Below are 12519 nucleotides of genomic sequence, written 5' to 3'. Positions count from 1 at the left end.
AGGTCGCGGAGACTGATGCGCGGCGAGGCCCCGCCCACAACCGTGGCGCGTGCGCCCCTGCGCGCCGGCCCGTGATTGGTGCGCGGCAGGTGCGGCGGCCCCGCCCCGGGCCGGGAGGCGGGGCGTGCCCGGGGAAACCCGGTCCTGGAGGCTACGAACGGCTAAGGGGTCGCCGCTCCGATTGGGGTTGGTCTGATTGGAAGCTGGAGTGCAGCCAGCAGTCCTGCTTCGTGGGTGTACAGCGCCAGACACGTTCGGTCCTATGAGGTTTGCGTTGACCCCCGGCACTTTGGGGGTGTAGGGTCAGCAGGGTCTGCGCGCTTAGACTCGACCGGCTTGAGCCCCCAACTCCGCCTAGACTGACCCGCACCGGGAGCAAACTCTGGTCTGGTCCTTTGGAGCCCTCGTGTAGACTAGGCCTCGTGCTTGGCCTGCTGAGCCTGATTTTACCAGAGAATCCTGCGAAGCCACTCGATCGAGAGCCACCCCCCCCCCACCCCGACCCTTGGTATCTAATCAAGCTCCTCTTTCTCCACTCTCGATTTCTAATCACGTTCCTCATCCCACCCGCCCCCCTACCCCCCAATATCTCACCAAGTTCGTCTTGGTCATTTTTTTCCGTTCTCTCCTTCACCCTGGCCCCTGGCTGTAAATCTCCATTGGTCCCTGTTGTGTTCCGAGTTGCATGCAGTCTGTCTCCCCCATCGCAGTAGTCTGGAGTAAAGTCTTCCCCGCCGGGTTTTAAAGAGGATCTGGTGAATAATTTCTCTTTAACAGCCTTCAGGGCCTTGAGACAGTTACTTAACCTCTCTAACCCTCCATTACGTGATAGGTAAGATGGAATAACGGTACTCGGCCATGACACAGGTAGAGTGTAATGATGTAAACTTTACAATTGTTTTCCATGCGTTTTTACTTATATTTTCATATTTAATAATGCATTTGTTTCCTTAAATCCCCAATTGTATAAGAGAAGATGGGACCCTCAGAACAACTCTGAGGTCCACAGGTTATCTTCACTTAAGAGATGAGAAATCTAGCCTTGAGAGAAACTAAGCAGTTTGTCCAGGTTCACAGCTGATTGTGGTGACTCAGGACTAGTTCAGAGATTTTCAAACCTACCTGCACATTGGAATCATCTAGGATTTTCTGAATGCCAGGCTGCACCCCAGAAAAATTAAAAAGGAATCTCTTTGCGAGGGACCCAGGCATCAGTAATTTTTAAAATCTCCAGCTGTTTCCAGTGTGCAGCCGGTTTTGAGCTAGAAGTTTAAAGCAGTGCTTCTCAGACTTGAACTGTGCACACAGATCACCTGAGGATTTTGTTAAAATGTAGATTCTGATTCAGTAGATCTGGAGTGGGGGCCAAATTCAGCACCTCTAACAAGGTCCCAGGGAAAGAGTCCATCTTCAGGATGAGGATGGAGGGATCATTCAGAGGGTCCTAACAGGGGGTAGGGATTACCATGGGCGTCCACTGCCTGTCCTTAGTAGATACTCCATGTATGTGTTCTGAATGCCTGAATGAACAAATCGGTCCAACAGATTCTTCTAGAAATTTGAACTGAAAAATTAAAGGTAGTTATCTGTGAGGGCTAAAGAAGAAAGAAAGCATGGAGATAGAGCCCAAGGGAGTGTGTAGACTGAAGCTATGAAGAAACGGAAACCACCAGCAATACAAGCTTGAAAGCAAGATTACAGAGTAGAAGGTAAGAGCAAGCAAAGATAGTGGGGAAACTGAGTAGACAGACAGAAAGAAGACACAGTGAGCAATGCAGAGACCACCTGGTCCCTACTTCCTCCTTCCAGCTGCCCAAGCACCAAGTACCTTGTAGATTCTGGTTTTTCCAATAAAACCCCTTTGTGTTAAGATGGTCTGAGTGCATTTATAAATGTAACTAAAAATAGCCTTCCACTTTGTCTCATTTTATTACTGCAATACCTCTGGAGGGAATGAGTTACTATTTCCATTTTACAGATGAAGATATTAAGGCACATAGAGATTAACTAATTTCCCATCTCTCAGGATCTCAGAACTGAGTTTGGCCGTAGGTAATGCTCCAGGTGGTATCAAAACCATAACTATGAGGGTAAGTACTGGATCTTTTCCTTATTTCCCTGGCTCCTGTCAAAATGTTTAGAACAAAGTAGGGGCTCAATTAAAATTTGTGAAATGAATGAATGAGGAATCTCTTTTATCGTCAATTTGTCAAATGAATCAAACATCTAAAAAATTAGCTGATATAAGGGGAGAGAATTGTCTTTGGAGAAATTTAGAAAATTATAAAGCATCAATATTACTTTTTTAATTATCCAAGAGCTGTGTATAAAAACGATGTTTTCGTAAACCTTAACGATCAGGAGAAAACAGTTGAGAAATGAGGATCTTTGAAAGAATGGACATTATCCTGCCTTATTCACTCAACTGTTCAGAGATTACCCTTCAGCTTATAAAATGAACAAGGAGTTCATTTAAATGTTGTTTAGACTGAAGCTAGAAATAACCACTGCTATACTTTTGTTGAAAACATTATCAAATCACATATGCTATCTTTTTTAATGAAAGAGGACGCTTTGTTGTGGCAGCTCATATGATGGAATTCTGAATTAGTCAGGACAGGCCAAGTTATGCTGAGGTAACAAATTCGTCCTGAAATTTCCATGGCTTACCACATAAAAGTATATTTCTCTCTCATGCTGTGTGTGTGACATGGAGTAAATTTGTGAATTTACTCTGCAAATTCCCTCAGGGACTGGAGTTAACAATGACTTTAGTACATGGATTCATGATAACTGTGGCAGGAAATGAGGACAATTGAGGGTCTTGAACCAGTTCTTAGGTGCTTCCTCCATTCACTGTCCAGAGCTACTCACACGACCCAGCTAACTGCAAAGGTGATGGGGAGTGCGGGGGAACACATAAATGTGTAGTGTGAGGACAATGCCGTACGGACCGTGCATGTCTGAGTCTCCCAGGTGACCTTACCCAGTGTTTAGATCTTATTTGTGTCTCTGGTCTGCAACTTTCCCCTGATCTCCTCATTCATTTTTTCTTCTTCCAGTTTTACTGGCATGCAGCACTGTGTAAGTTTAAGGTGTATAACATAACGATTTGACTTACGTACATCATGAAGTGACTATCACAAGAAGTTTGGTGAACCTCCATCATCTCGTAGACACAAAATTAAAGAAATAGAAAAAATTGTTTTTCTTGTGATGAGAACTCTTAGGATTTACTCTCTTAACTTTCATATATAACAGAGCTGTGTTCATTGTCTTCATCCTGCTGTATGCTACATCACTAGTATTTAATCTTATAACTGGAAGTTTGTACCTTTGGACAGCCTTCATCCAATTCTCCCTCCCCTACCCCTCCCCCCGCCTCTAGTAATCACAAATCTGATCTCCTTTTTCTATGAGTTTGTTGTTTGTTTTTGAAGTATAATTGACCTAAAACTCTACATTAGTTCCTGTTACGCAACATAGTGATTCCATATTTCTGTACATTTCAAAGTGATCACCACGGTAAGTGGTTAAACATGTCACCTATATTCGCCACACCATACATTTTAAAAAAATATTTATTTATTTGGTAGCACCGGTCTTAGTTGCAGCAGGCAGGCTCTTTAGTTGTGGCATGCGAACTCTTAGTTGCAGCATGCATTTGGGATGTCGTTCCTTGATCAGGGATCGAACCCCAGCCCCCTGCATTGCGAACACAGAGTCTTATCCACGGGGCCACCAAGGAAGTCCCCCCTCACTGTACATTTTATACCCATGAATCATTTATTTTGCAACTGGAAGTTTATACCTCTTAATCTCCCTCACCTATGTCTTTCCTCCCAGCATCCCCTTCCCCACTGGTAACCACCAGTTTGTTCTCTGTATCTATAAATGTGTTTCTGTTTTGTTATGTTTGTTCATTGGGTTTTTTTATATTCCAGATATAAGTGAAATCATACAGTATTTGTCTTTCTCTGTCTGACTTATTTCAATTAGCATAATATCCTCTAGGTCCATCTATGTTGTTGCAAATGGCAAGATTTCATTCTTTTTTTATGGCTGAGTAGTATTCCAGTGCGTGTGTGTGTGTGTGTGTGTGTGTGTGTGTGTGTGTGTGTTTATTACATTTTTTTATCCATTCATCTATTGATGGGCACTTAGAGTTGCTTCCATATTTTGCCTATTGTAAACAGTGCTCCTATGAACATTGGGGTGCATGTATCTTTTCAAATAAGTGTTTTCATTTTCTTCGGATGTATACCCAGCAGTGGAATTGCTGGATCATATGGTGGTTTATTTGTAGTCTTTTGAGGAACCTCCATACTGTTTTCCATAGTGGCTGCACCAATTTACATGACACTAACAGTGTAGGAGGGTTCCCTTTTCTCCACATCCTCACCAACACTTGTCGTCTTTTTGATAACAGCCATTCTGACAGGTGTGAGGTGATATCTCATTGTGGTTTTGATTTGCATTTCCCTGATGATTAGTGATGTTGAGCATCTTTTCATGGGCCTGTATGTCTTCTTTGGAAAAAATGTCTATTCAGATACTCTGCATATTTTAATCAGGTTGTTTGGGGTATTTTTTTTTTTGATGTTGAGTTTTATGAGTTCTTTCTGTATTTTGGACATTAACCCACTATCGGATATATCATTGGCAAATATCTTTTCCCATTCAGTAGGTGTCCTTTTTCATTTTGTTTATAGTTTCCTTTGCTGTGCAAAAGCTTTTTAGTTTGATGTAGTCCTATTTGTTTATTTTTGCTTTTGTTTCCCTTTCCTGAGGAGACATATCTAAAAAATATGGGACTTCCCTGGTGGTCCAGTGGGTAAGACTCCACCCTCTCAATGCAGGGGGCCCAGGTTCAATCCCCGGTTGGGGAACTAGATCCCACATGCCTGCCACAACTAAGGAGTCTGCATGCCGCAACTAAGAAGTCCTCATGCTGCAACTAAAAAAAAGATCCCACGTGCTGCAATGAAGATCCCGCATGTCGCAACTAAGACCTGGCACAGGCTAAAAAAATAAATAAGTAAACTTTAAAAAAATGTGTTTCAAATAAATGCCATTAAAAAATAATAATAAAAAATAAAAAATATTACTGAGACTGATATCAAATAGCTTACTGCCTATGTTTTCTTCTAGAAGTTTTATGGCTTCAGGTCGTATAATTAAGCTGTATATTTAATCCATTTTGAATTTATTCTTGTGCATGGTGGGAGAGAACAGTCCAGTTTGCTGCTTTTGCATGTAGCAGTTCAGTTTACCCAACACCATTTATTGAAGAGGCTGTCTTTTTCCCATTGTCTATTCTTGCCTCCTTTGTCATAGATTAATTGTGTATATAAGTATGGGTTCATTTCTGAGCTCTCTGTTCTGTTCCATTGATCTCTGTGTGTGTTTTTGTGCCAGATCATACTGTTTTGATTACTCATGCTTTGTAGTATAGTTTGAAATCAGGGAGCATAATACCTTCAGCTTTGTTCTTCTTTCTCAAGATTGTTTGGCTATTCAGGGTCTTTTGTGATTCAATACAAATTTTAGAATTATTTCTTCCAGATCTGTGAAAAAATGCCATTGATATTTTGATATGGATTGCATTGAATCTGTAGATTGCCTTGGGTAGTATGATCATTTTAACAATATTAATTCTTCCAATCCATGGACGCAGTATATCTTTCCATCTGTCTATGTTGTCTTCAATTTCTTTCATCAGTGTCTTCCAATTTGGGTTCATTTTATTGCTTTTTCTTGTCTGACTAATATGGCTAAGGCTTTCAATACTATGTTGAATAAAAGTGTCAAGAGTGGGCATCCTTGTCTTCTTACTGATCTTAGACGAAATGCTTTCAGCTTTTCACCCTGGAGTATGATGTTAAATGTGGGCTTATCATATATGGCTTTTATTAAATGTTGAGGTATGTTCCCTCTATACCCACTTTATTGAGAGTTTTTATCATGAATTGATGTTGAACTTTGTCAAAAGCTTTTTCTGTGCCTATTGAGATGATGATATGATTTTTATTCTTCAACTTGTAATGTGCGTCACATCAATTGATTTGTGGATATTGAACCACCCTTGCATCCCTGGGATAAATCCCACTTGATCATGGTTTATGATCCTTTTAATGTATTGTCGAATTCAGTTTGCTAATATTTTCTTGAGGATTTTTGCATCTCTGTTCATCAGTGATATTGGCCTGTAATTTTCTTTTTTCTTTTTTTTTCTGTGATATCTTTTTCTGGTTTTGGTATCAGGGTGATACTGGCCTCATAGAATGAGTTCAGAAGCATTCCTTCCTCTGCAATTTTCTGGAATAGTTTGAGGAAGATAGGTCCTAGAGTCTCTGGCTGTAGGACCTGGGGTTCCAGAGCCCGTGTTGACCTGCTGGTGGGTGGAGCCGGGTCCAAGGATCTCTGGCTGCAGGGCCCAGGGTTCCTGGGGCTGGTGTTGACACCTAGCTAGCTGCTTGGCCTGAGGCATCCCAATACTGTTGCCTGCAGGCTGGTGGGTGTGGTTGAGTCCCAACGCTAATAAACTCAAGGGAGGATTCCAGAATGGCAACTGCCAGCACCAGTGTCCATGTGGTAGAACAAGCTCCCCAGAATGGCTGCTGCCATTGTCTGTGTCCCCAAACATTCTGGGGCCTTGTCTTCCTGGTGCAGGAACCCTGGGCTGGGGAGCCCGATGTGGGGCTCAAACCACTCGCTCCTTGGGGAGAAGCTCTGCAATTGTAATTATCCTCTGGTTTGTGGGTCACTCCCTCACAGGTGTATAGGTCTTGACTATACTACATCTCTGCCCCTCCTACCCATTTTGTTCTGGTTCCTTTTTAAAATCTTCAGTTGTAGAAGATCTAGTGTTCCTATCTTCCTCATCAGTAGTTGCTCTGTAAATAGTTGTAGTGTTGGTGTGCCCCTGGGAGGAGGTGAGCTCAGGGTCTTCCTGCTCTGCCATCTTGGCTGCTCTCTCCTCTGCTCATTCATTTATCCAGTGACCTGCTCAGCATCTTCCCTGGGATCTCTAGTAGAGACATCTCAGGCTAACTTTATCCATGCAGAACCTTTGAGTTTTGCCCCCAGAGACTGCTCACTGCTCTCATCTCAGTAAGTGGCAGTACCTCTACCATGGCTCACATAATCCTGACTCTTCACTGTGACCTTACATTCCCCATCAGTGTCATCACAGATTTCTGTAGGTTCAATAGTACAGTGAGTGCTGGACTTTTGCTTTTATTTTCCAATAAAGATTTAATCCCAATCTTCGCTGAGGATGAGCCAAGTGTGAAAATAACTGCTCTACCTGGAACGTGGGCTAGGGGAGGCGAGTGAGGGTGGGAGTCCATTTCCCGGGCATTTAAATGCTTTCAACAATAGAATCGGGGCTTTAAATAATTCCACTGCGACCAAACGTTGGCCTGTTGGTTAATCAGGGTCAGTGAAATTTCTGTTCTTCTTGTTTATAAATATATATTTTTAAACTGAAGGTTTTTCCTCATTCTGATAGTAAGACTAAAATATATATAGTCTTAAATCTCCAGGACTTCAAAGATCTTTAAAGATACACGTCTTTGAAATTTGCAGAGACTTGTTCCATGAATTTGTCCCCAGTCCTGTGGTGTAAATGTTTCACGTATGTTTGTGAAGAATGTGGATTCACTCATTATATGGTGCAGAGTTCTATGTGTGTCTGAAATAATTGTGTTGTTAATTGTGTTGTTCAAATCTTCAATAAGAAAGAAAGCTTGTTTATTGTGTTGTTCAAATCTTCAATAAGAAAGAAAAGGAAGGAAGGGCGGGAGGAAAGAAGGAAGGAGGGGAGGGAGGGAGGGAGGAATTTAAAACCTAAAAAAGAAGTTTCTGTGGGCTCTCTCACCAGATTATGTCTTGAATCCACCACTTCTCCTTGTGGCTTTACTACGTCCTCCACTAACCCTCCATCATCTCTTGTTTGAACAACTGTTAACATAGCTTGTCTGGAGAGTCTGTTGGCATAGCTCTGCTGCCTGCACTTTTGTACCCCATAAACCATCCCCTCCTCAGCCGGTAAAGCGGTAGCTCTGTAATCATCTCATGTCACCCCCCTGCTGGAAAATCCTCTCACGGATTCTCTTTGCCACTGAAGTCCCAGCTCCTCCAAGGCCTAGGTGACTTGGCCTCTCTCTGGGTCTCTGGTCCCATTTCCCTCCTCACGGCCCCTCTTCACCGAGCTCCAGCCATAACGGCTTCCCTCTGTTCCTGGACCACGTCATGCTCATTCCTGCCTCAGGGCCTTTGCATTTTCAGTTCCTTCTGCCGACAAAGCCCTTTCCCAAGATACTTGCATGGCTACCGCCTTCTAGCCTTCAGATCTTAACTCAGAAGTTAAGGCCTTCTTTCCAGTCCCCGCCCACTCACCATGTGTTACCCTATCTTAGAGCACTTAGGTCTGAAATTATATCATCTGTTTACTGTTTTCACAGGTTTATTGCCTGTCTCTCTCTGCTGGAATGTAGGTTTTTTTGAAGGAAGGGACTCTCTTGTTCTCTTATACGTCTTTAGTGCCTGGAATGGTGACAGTCACATTGTAGAAGCCCAATCAATATTTGTCATCCATAGAAATCATGTTCCTAAAGAATATCTAATGATACTGGTAAGTGGTTAAATGGAAAAAAAAAAAAAAAGGAAAAAAGTAGGATAGAAAACTATTCACTATGAGCCTGATTTTATAAGAAAAGACACATACATTATAACAAGATAAGAAGAAACGTATAGGTTGTGTCAGGGGTTTGTCTAGGTGATATTTATAACGTTAAAAATGCTTCTGCTATTCTACTGTTAGAGAACTTTTCAGCTGTATGCGTATAATTAAGATTTTTTCATAAAGAAAATTACCCAAAGGGCGGATAGGGGAGAACGCATATATTGTTGTATGTATGTGGTCACGCATATGTACTGAGGCAGGCCAAAGTTCTAACGTAAAAGCACTTAATAGAGTAAAACTCTGAATATTCAAAAAGAAATCTGAGTTGGTGGGTATGTGTGCTCCTGGTATTTGTTCTGTTTACTTACGATTGTTATATTACGATTCTAACATGAAATTCGTTAAGACTCATCAGAATAGAGACAAGAAGATTTTAAGACTAAAAATGGACAGACAAAACAGACATCAGGTATTAGTATAAACTAACAAGAGTCTTCAGGCCCAACTGAGAATTGTGGTTTTGCAATTACCCAAGTTATTTCTAACCCCACAACTTTGCTTTTTCCTGTTATTGCTTTTAAGTTGGAAATTGTAGTGGTTTATGCAAATTTAATAAAAGAGAAGGTCTTGGACTTTTATTGGCAGGGATTTTCTTACACCGCCCACTGCCATAATTGATTACATGCTGTACCCTGATGGAAGAACAGAATTTCTAGGCCAACAAAAAAATCACAAATACACGGTAAACCATCTGTCTGTCCAGCGACTGAGAAATAACAATGTGAGCAGTGATCCAAGCCAGTCCAACTGTGCCCGGTCCTCCAGCAGCTTGATGTCTGAAGGTGGACAGAGATTTGTTCTGGCAGCCACTCTGCCAGCACCTGACATCTGTCACCCAGAGCTCCCCATGATTGCTGGTTCCAAAAATCATATCTGCCAGTCAGACAGCTTTTCTACTGATGGGCAGTCGAAGGAGGCCTTGTCAGCCTGCTTCTGGGGACCTCCCTTTTATCTGAATACATGTATCCAATAATCCTTTTTCATGCCTTGCCTTATAGCCTGTCACTTAGTGGGGGAAAGAACTTCCCCTAAGCCCAGGTTCATTGCTATTTGGAAGAATGGCAGCAGAATGAAGGGGATACTGTGGAAGTTGTAAATGCTTATGGTTTCATAAGCATTTACAACTTCCATCGTTGTAAATGCTTCACATGCTGTGGATGAGAGCCGTCTCCTCCATCAGGATCCACGGGAAAACACTACCCCCCGCTGCCCCTGCCTTTTTGGAAAATTAACATTTGCATTGATAACGCCTTAAAAAATAATTAAGAAGGTACTTGATGTGTTTGCATATACAGTCAGTGTCTGCTGGGAATTGTTTCCAGGACCTTCCTTGGATACCACAATCCGTGGATATCCAAGTCCCTTATATGCGGTGGCACAGTATTTGCATGTCACCTTTGCACATCCTCCTGTGTACTTTGAATCATCACTAGTTTACTTAGAATACCTAATGCAATGTAAAGGCTATGGAAATAGTTGCCAGCACTCTGCAGATTCAGGCTTTGCTTTTTGGAACTTTCTGGAATTTTTTCTCGAACATTTTCAATCTTCGGTTGAACCTGTGGACATGGAAGGACTATATTCAGATTCTTGTTGAAGCTTCCAATGTATTAGGCGCTGTACATAGACTACCTCATTTAATCTTTTTAATAATCCAGCAAGTTTTCCCACTTTACAGCTAACAAGCAGCAGCCCTGGGATTCAAACACAGATCTTCTTGCTTAAGTGAAATTCCCTCTCCACTGTGGCATCCTGACTTTCCCTGTCACCTTATTTGTGACAATTTTTATGTAACAGATAAATGTACAATACTGTCAGTAACACTCCAGACAGATAGCAAGCATTGGGGGGGTATTGATTGGGAGGATCCCCCCCAGACACCTGACAGAGTGCTAAGGAAAACCCTGGACTCCTGTTCTCCTGGTCCTAGTATCTGGAAAGATGTAGGGTGTGAAGCAAGTAAAGCCATAGGAAGTGCCCTATCGAAGCAAACCTTCTGTAGACTGTTCATTCTGATCTATAGGGATGTATGTAAGACAGAAGTGAATGATTTGCTGTCAGAACATCTGAGGTGTCAAGACTTTCCAGGAAGGTACTGACCAAGGTATCCAGACTCATTAAGCCCAGCCACGAATGGAAAACTGCACAAGCCAAGAGCTCTCTCCCCACGTTAACACCTCCGTTGCTGGGCAACCCTTTGCTGAGAACAGCAGGGAGCCCTTGCAGGGTTCAGGTTATTGTATCCATGGTAGGATACATTTTTTTGAAACAGTACCAGTGTATTTCCTCCAGCATTTTTCCCTTGCATTTTTGGCCCTTTATCCCGTGTCCCCTTTTCAGGGAAGGGAAGGTGACAGAGAGCCAGGGAAATGACCACCTGGAGGATAAAGAAAGTAATCTTGACATGAGCAAAGTTTTGAGAGACTGTGATGAGGTCTTCCCTGATCCCTGGACCAGAAAGATTCTCTGGACTGTTGGGGGAGGGGAAATGATGAGAGCAGAGATATTGGTGGGGTCCCTGAGGAATAAGGACCAACTAAAGATGTGATTTTTGGGGGGGGGGCTGCATTGGGTCTTCTTTGCTGCACACGGGCTCTCTCTAGTTGTGGCGAGCGGGGGCTACTCTTCGTTCCAGTGTGTGGGCTTCTCAATGCAGTGTCTTCTCTTGTTGTGGAGCACAGGCTCTAGGCATGCGGGCTTCAGCAGTTGTGGAACGTGGGCTCAGTGGTTGTGGCTCGCGGGCTGTAGAGTGCAGCTCAGTAGTTGTGGCACATGGGCTTAGTTGCTCCGTGGCATGTGGGATCTTCCCGGACCAGGGCTCAAACCCGTGTCCCCTGTATTGGCAAGTGGATTCTTAACCACTGAGCCACCAGGGAAGTCCCAAGATACGATTTTTTAAAATGACATACGTTTGGGGGTTTGGTAGGAGAACAGAACCTCTGCCCCTTCCCAGGCAGAGCGCCCCTGGAGGTGGCGAGACCCCACAGAAGCAGTGGCTTTGCAGAGCCTTAGACAGAGTCTGGGGTAATCTTTTGGCTCCAGGCCCCAGCATAGCGTGGGAGCAGCAGAATGTTTCTTTTACATCCAGAAGAAAACCACAGTTACAGTGTTTGCAACTTTCTTTAAAATATTTTGGAATATGCAGCCCATGTGTGTGATTTCGGTAAGTTATAACCCAGATGCTACAACCATTCTGCCTTAGCCACCTGGCACTGCTGTAACAGAAGACCGCAGACCTGGGGGCTTTAACAGCCAATATTTATTTCTCACAGTTCTGGAGGCTGGAAGTCTGAGATCAGGGTGCCAGCACGGTCGGGTTCTAGTGAGAGCCCCCTTCTGGTTGCAGACTGCCAACTTCTCACTGTGTCCTCCTCACATGGCAGAGGGAGAAGAGACAGCTAGGCTTCTGGCTGCTTCTTATAAGAGCACTCATCCCATTCATGGGGGCTCCACCCTCAGGACGTAATTATCCCCCAAAGGCCCCACCTCCAGATACCATCTCACCGGGAATTAGGTTCCAACCTACGACTTTGGGGGGACACAAACGTTCAGTCTGGAGCACATTCTAATCAAGAATGGACAGTCTAAGGGTGGGGCACTGGTTCTAAGGATGGGGCACTGGTTCTAAGGGTGGGGCACTGGTTCTAAGGATGGTGCACTGGTTCTAAGAGTGGGGCACTGGTTCTAAGGGTGGGGCACTGGTGTCCTAATCAGGAGAACCGTAGTCCACAGGAACTTCTATCTGCATTTCGATTGCAATGTATACTTAA

The sequence above is a fragment of the Balaenoptera musculus genome, chromosome 10 (genome assembly GCF_009873245.2).
Source record: "Balaenoptera musculus isolate JJ_BM4_2016_0621 chromosome 10, mBalMus1.pri.v3, whole genome shotgun sequence".
Lineage (NCBI taxonomy): Eukaryota > Metazoa > Chordata > Mammalia > Artiodactyla > Balaenopteridae > Balaenoptera > Balaenoptera musculus.
This window is presented reverse-complemented; position numbering follows the sequence as displayed.